Here is a 6,978-nt window from a genome sequence, read left to right as displayed (position 1 = left end):
CAATGACAGACATGTATTTGTTTAAAATCTATCACTTGATGGTTTCATTTCAGAGATACAAATCATGTTTTTTGTGCAAAATGTTATATATCTTCCTCACTCTCAGAGAAATAAGTAGTACTACTAGGTTTTACAAAGTAATAATATATATCTGCCTATCTCTCAGATAAATAAGTAGTAGTGCTACGTTTCACACAGTAATAATGCATATCTGCCTCACTCTCAGAGAAATAAGTAGTACTGCTAGGTTTAACACAGTAATAATATATATCTGCCTCACTCTCAGAGAAATAAGTAGTACTACTAGGTTTTACACAGTTAAATGTGACCGACCGGCTCGATTCGATCTTATGTAGCAACATTTGAAATTGTGTTTTTTTACATTGGATAAAAAAGTAGAGACTCAGCTAGAAAACGGTATATCATACACTACAGTTGAGGAACAATGGGAAAGTAATTCTGCTTTGAAAGATGATAAACTTGTAACCTCAATTTTGAGAAAATGGCCTTTGAATGTTTTGGTTCACCTACTGGAGAGCTCTTCTTTATCTACAGTGGTTTTACTTTGGCAGATAATGTCACCCATCTAAATAAATAGTATTAACAGTTGAAGTCGGAAGTTTAGGTTGGAGTCATTAAAACTCGTTTTTCAACCACTCCACAAATTTCTTGTTAACAAACTATAGTTTTGGCAAGTAGGTTAGGACATCTACTTTGTGCATGACACAAGTAATTTTTCCAACAATTGTTTACAGACAGATTATTTCACTTATAATTCACTGTATCACAATTCCAGTTGGTCAGAGGTTTACATACAGTAAGTTGACTGTGCCTTTAAACAGCTTGGAAAATTCCAGAAAATGACTTTAGAAGCTTCTGATAGGCTAATTGACATAATTTGAGTCAATTGGAGGTGTACCTGTGATTGTACTTCAAGGCCTACCTTCAAACTCAGTTCGTCTTTGCTTGACATCATGGGAAAATCAAAAGAAATCAGCCAAGACCTTAGAAAAAAAATTGTAGACCTCCACAATTCTGGTTCATCAGCAAAGGACCTTGTGAAGATGCTGGCTGAAACAGGTACAAAAGTATCTATATCCACAGTCCTATATCGACATAACCTGAAATGCCGCTTAGCAAGGAAGAAGCCACTGCTCCAAAACCGCCATAAAAGCCAGACTACAGTTTGCAACTGCACATGGGGACAAAGATCGTACTTTTTGGAGAAATGTCCTCTGGCCTGATGAAACAAAAATAGAACTGTTTGCCCTAACGACCATGGTTGTGTTTGGTGGAAAAAGGGGTTGCTTGCAAGCCGAAGAACACCATCCCAACCGTGAAGCACGGGGGTGGCAGCATCATGCTGTGGGGGATGCATTGCTGCAGGAGGGACTGGTGCACTTCACAAAATAGATGGCATCATGAGGAAGGAAAATTATGTGGATATATTGAAGCAATATTTCAAGACATCAGTCAGGAAGTTAAAGCTTGGTCGTAAATGGGTCTTCCAAATGAACAATGACCCCAAGCATACTTCCAAAGTTGTGGCAAAATGTCTTAAGGACAACTAAGTCAAGGTATTGGAGTGGCCATCACAAAGCCCTGACCTCAATCCTATAGAATATTTGTGGGCAGAACTGAAAAGCGTTTGCGAGCAAGGAGGCCTACAAAACTGACTCAGTTACACCAGCACTGTCAGGAGGAATGGGCCAAAATTCACCCAACTTATTGTGGGAAGATTGTGGAAGGCTACCCAAACGTTTTGACCCAAGTGAAACAATTTTAAGGCAATGCTACCAAATACTAATTGAGTGTATGTAAATTTCTGACCCACTGGGAATGTGATGAAAGAAATAAAAGCTGAAATAAATCATTCTCTATACTATTATTCTGACATTTCACATTCTTAAAATAAAGTGGTGATCCTAACTTCGACCTAAGATAAGGAATGTTTACTAGGATTAAATGTCAGGAATTGAGCAAAACTGAGTTTAAATGTATATGGCTAAGGTGTATGTAAACTTCCGACTTCAACTGTATATATATATATATATATCGTTATTAACTAAATGTATGGTGTTTTTGGTTTATGTCAGTTTCATTGTTTGTTATGCTATAAATGGTTATTTTATGGTTGTAAGTGGTAAAATGAACAAGAAAATGTCATATTTTGAAAATCTGAGTAATTACTACTTTAGTAAGGATACACTTTATTCAGTACTACTGCAGTTGCTGACTACTTCCAATAGATGGTAGCATAAAACCACAAATGACATTTCAGAGGGTTAGTTTAGTTTTCTCCTGGATACACCACCACTCCCCTCACAGGAAAACTCCTGCACACGCTTTTTACTGTCCCTTTCCACACTGCTAACGCAAGAGGAACGACTGAAAAAGCATTTAACAGATTACTGTGAAATAATATAATGATGATTAATGTTTATTATTAGCTGTTTTTATGCTCATGTTTTGAAATTATACTTCATTACTATAACGATTATCAATAAGCCTGAACATTAATTTAGTCACCTCTGGTTGAGAAAAAAGTATTTTCCTGGTACATTCATTGTCAGATTCATCAACCAGCAGCGAGCACTCTGCCTTCTAGCACAAGCGAGGGGCATGTTGAGGTACATTTGCTAACCGCGAGGGTTGCATTATCGGGGAAAACTACTCGCCCTCCAAGACACATACAGCACCCGATGTCACAGGAAGGCCAAAAATATCATCAAGGACATCAACCACCCGAGCCACTGCCTGTTCACCCCACTATCATCCAGAAGGCGAGGTCAGTACAGGTGCATCAAAGCTGGGACCGAGAGAAAGAAAAAACAGCTTCTATCTCAAGGCCATCAGACTGTTAAATAGCCATCACTGGCACATTAGAGGCTGCTGCCTATTGAAATCACTGGCCACTTTAAGAAATGGATAACTAGTCACTTTAATAATGTTTACATATCTTGCACTACTCATCTCATATGTATATACAGCATTCTATAATATACTACTGTATCTTAGTCCATGCTGCTCTGTCATTGCTTGTCCATATATGTATATATTCTTAAATTCCATTCCTTACTAGTTTTGTGTGTATATGTTGTGAAATTGTTAGATATTACTTGTTAGATATTACTGCACTGTCGGAGCTAGAAGCACAAGCATTTCGCTACACCCGCTATAACATCTGCTAAACACGTGTATGTGACAAATAACATTTGATTTGATTTGATTTGATGTAATTTATTGGCGGGCTGGAAGACGCATTCTTGTCTTTTTCTATTCCGAGGTTATTTACTCCCAATATCAGATATTAAGATTATTTTCTATAATGCACGAAACCACAGTTGAGGTTAGTGCATCTGACTAGTGATTATTTACCCGGGGTTCAACACCTGCTATAGTCACTATTTAATTGCTCTTCCAAAAGCATCACAGGCCTACACGCAGATATATAGCTAACTAAAGTAATGAGTGGCCATCTTAGAAAATCATGGGACATATAGTCTTGATGAGGCAGCTGAGAAATAAAGTGTATCTATTCCTTAGCTACGTCTCAAACCTGACCCACCTGTCCCACGCCAATTTCTGGACTTTCACATAGAGGTTACTAGGTCACCCAGTTCAAACCACATTTGAAAAATAAAACTAATGTTTATCAAGTGTTCTGCCTTGCAATAATATATATAATAAAATAACAACAAAATAATCAAACGCTATTTAATACTATAATTGTATTAACTAAGATAATATTATTACTAAAAATAGTTTCTAAAAGTGTTTCTAGGCTACCCTACCCTAGAATTAGGGGGTTAGGGTTACAGCTAAAATAGGCTGTAAGTAGGGTAAGAGTTTCTGCATAGCACTTTAGTTGACATCTGCTGGTGTAAAAAGGGCTTTATAAATACATTTGATTGATTGTTAGGTTTAGGGTTTATATGGGAAAAAACAGTATGGGTTTATGGCACTCTTGCTCCTCCATGTGGCCGTATGTGGGTACTACATAACTCATTCATGACACTTGCTAGGCACATAATCTGAGGTAGCAACTGCGCTAAATCTACAAACTGTATTAGCTAGACCACGATTAGACAACAATCACCCATTATACCCATTTGGTTTGCAACTCAGTGAACCTGCGCAGCATTCGCTCCAATTTGATGCCTACGAACGAAGATTTCGATGCATATCAAATTACCCAGCAGCCATTTAGAAACAACAAGTCATCAAAAAAGGTTATTTCTTAATTAAAAAATGTCTTCTGGCTGTTTAAATCGGCCACATCTTGAAAAAGAGGACAGGGACGATGTGTTTTGTTTAGATTGTACACTTTTTTCTTAAAACAAATATGATTAACCATGACCAGAACATTTTTAATGTTTGATGGCTATCCGCCAGCCATTGCCTCTTAAACTGTCTCACCTCACTGTTGGTGACCCCAACATGTACTCAGGTAAACAGTGTGTGCGCTCACCAAGTAGCCGTAATCCATGTTAATAATAAGTTATTTGAGGTAAAACCTACAGGGTTAACGCTCACCAAGTATCCGTAACCTTGTTAACAATAAGTTATCTGAGGTAAACCTACAGGGTTAACGCTCACCAAGTAGCGTGAACCTTGTTAATAGTAAGTTACCTGAGGTAAACCTCACATGTTTAACGCTCACCAAGTAGCCGTAACTTTGTTAATAATAAGTTACCTGAGTCGTGTGTCACTAGAGCCAATAGAACTAATAGGAGCTGGTAGGGTGAAAAATGCCCTAAAATAAGGCCTGTTGTTTTGAGATTACTTCATAACCAGGAATAGAAGGTAATATTATGAAACTGGGCTCCATGGTGGATGCAATGAACTAATTTTATCAGAAATAAACGTTGTAAAAATGTCACTTGAGGCGCCCCAAAAAATAATATTCAAACGTTCAGTCCTTGGACACAGAGGGGTTAAACACTAAAGTTACCATCCATCTAGTGAAGAGGAGAACCGGAAGAGGGATGGTAGGTAGCCAGCATCCGTCAACCAGAGAGGAGAAGCCCTCCACGGTATTTAACAGGTGGAAGAAACAACCCGGGAGCTCCATCGGTCCACAAGAAATGCCCCAGGCAGCCGTGATGATGTAGTGGTAGCTAGGATAACTAGGATGCTGCTTTGGTAGAGTAGCTAAGCTAGCTAGCTGTGCCGACTTCAGCTTGGCTAGCTAGCAGGTCGTTCGTCTGTCCCTCGAGGATGATGACTGAATCCGGTGAACCACAAGATGAAACAAGGATAGCGAGTGAAAAGGATCTGGCTACACTCACACTGTCCCTGACCGTAAAGCAAAAGCAAATTGAACAATAAACTTCGGTGTCTCAACACTGTAACGAACTCCGCCGTTGTTCCCCAAGATCACCTCAGTCCACTCTGCGCGTAACTGGACAATATGCTTGGCGCCAAACCATGCGTGGACGCGGACAGTTCTGTACCGGACGCGAACAGTTCCAGAACGCGTACAGAGCAGTGCACACAATAAACTAAACCCAGTCTTTACACTGGCTTACATTAGTAATATTAATGTGCTATTATTATTATTATCATTATTATTGTACATAAAACAAAATTCTTAGTTTTAAAAACAATATTTTGAGATCTGAGTTAACAACAGGTGTCTTGATACTATAGAATAATGCAGTGAGTCAGTGGTTCTGCACCACATGTAATTGCTTTGGAGTAGTTTAAATAATATTTTTTATATTTCTATATGATCAATCCATAAATAATATAGACCTACATGCAACAGTTTCTCTTCTCTTCTTAATAATTATGTACAGTACGGTATTGGTGATTCAATAGCCTAGTTAATCATTACATTACTTTTAACACACTATCTATGTTTTGCTCAGTCTGGCAGTTACCCAGAACTATCAGAGGCTCTCTCTCTTGTGGCTGCTGCTGATGACAACTGCATGTATGTTATCATAATAATCATGTCTGCATAACATTTTTTGCCTTCATTTTGGCAGATTAACTCATGCTTATTTCTGAATATTAACTCAGGTTTTCGCCAGCGGCAAATGAGTTGGAGCTGTGGCAGGCGTTGGACCTGTGGCGAAAAGTGTCCAGTTTGAATCCCGGCGGGCGCTGGAAAGAACGACGGAATTGATCCTGACCCCCTGAGGGCTGCTGGGTCCACGTCCTCAAACAATCACCTTTCGTTGGGCCCTTGAGCAAGGCCCCTTAACCCCACAACATGCTCTCCATCCAGGGGCGCTGCACTGCAGCTTGAACCTGTGCTGGTCTCAACTGTATGTGTGAGGTCTGCTGTTTGGGGGGTTATGAACGGAGCAGAAAATACATTTTTGTTGTTTGCTTGAACTAATGGACAAAGTTGTACTGTATTGTAATGTATTGTATTGTAAAGAAGTCAGCCAGAGTTGGGCCAATCGTTCGAACAAAGAGATGCCCTCCCCTGGCCACCAGTGTGTTTGAATATAACGAAGATAAATTCTACCCCCATACAATACTTTCATACACAGTAATTACTTTTTTTATATATATAATAATAATTAATTATACACATTACATTTTGATAGATAGTACTCAGACATCTATAGTGTTTACAGCAATGACTATTACCGATCATGATCTTTTTTTAATCCCACCTCTGCTACTCTCAGCCCCTCGCCCACCTATCTCCGTAGAACATCCTTTTTGATTTCCACCTGCCATATTTTTCCAGCTGCGCTGTGATTTCTTACATGCATTTTTAACCTTTCTAGTCGCTATTAGCATCCACAGACTGTAAGTTAAATATCAATATTTTTCATAAGAGTATTGTTCTATTGTTGATTGACTGACTATGGCTTTCCAAACCCCAGCACTGCTATTTCTGAGGATAATTTTTTAATGAATATTGGGATTTTTTCAACCATTCCTATTTTCCTATAAATTATATTCTTAGCTAAAAATATTCTATTTAATAGTGGTAGCCATAATTCATAAATGACA

The sequence above is a fragment of the Coregonus clupeaformis genome, unplaced genomic scaffold (genome assembly GCF_020615455.1).
Source record: "Coregonus clupeaformis isolate EN_2021a unplaced genomic scaffold, ASM2061545v1 scaf0738, whole genome shotgun sequence".
Taxonomy (NCBI): Eukaryota; Metazoa; Chordata; class Actinopteri; order Salmoniformes; family Salmonidae; genus Coregonus; species Coregonus clupeaformis.
The sequence above is the reverse complement of the archived record's forward strand: the minus strand, read 5'-3'. Positions refer to the sequence as shown.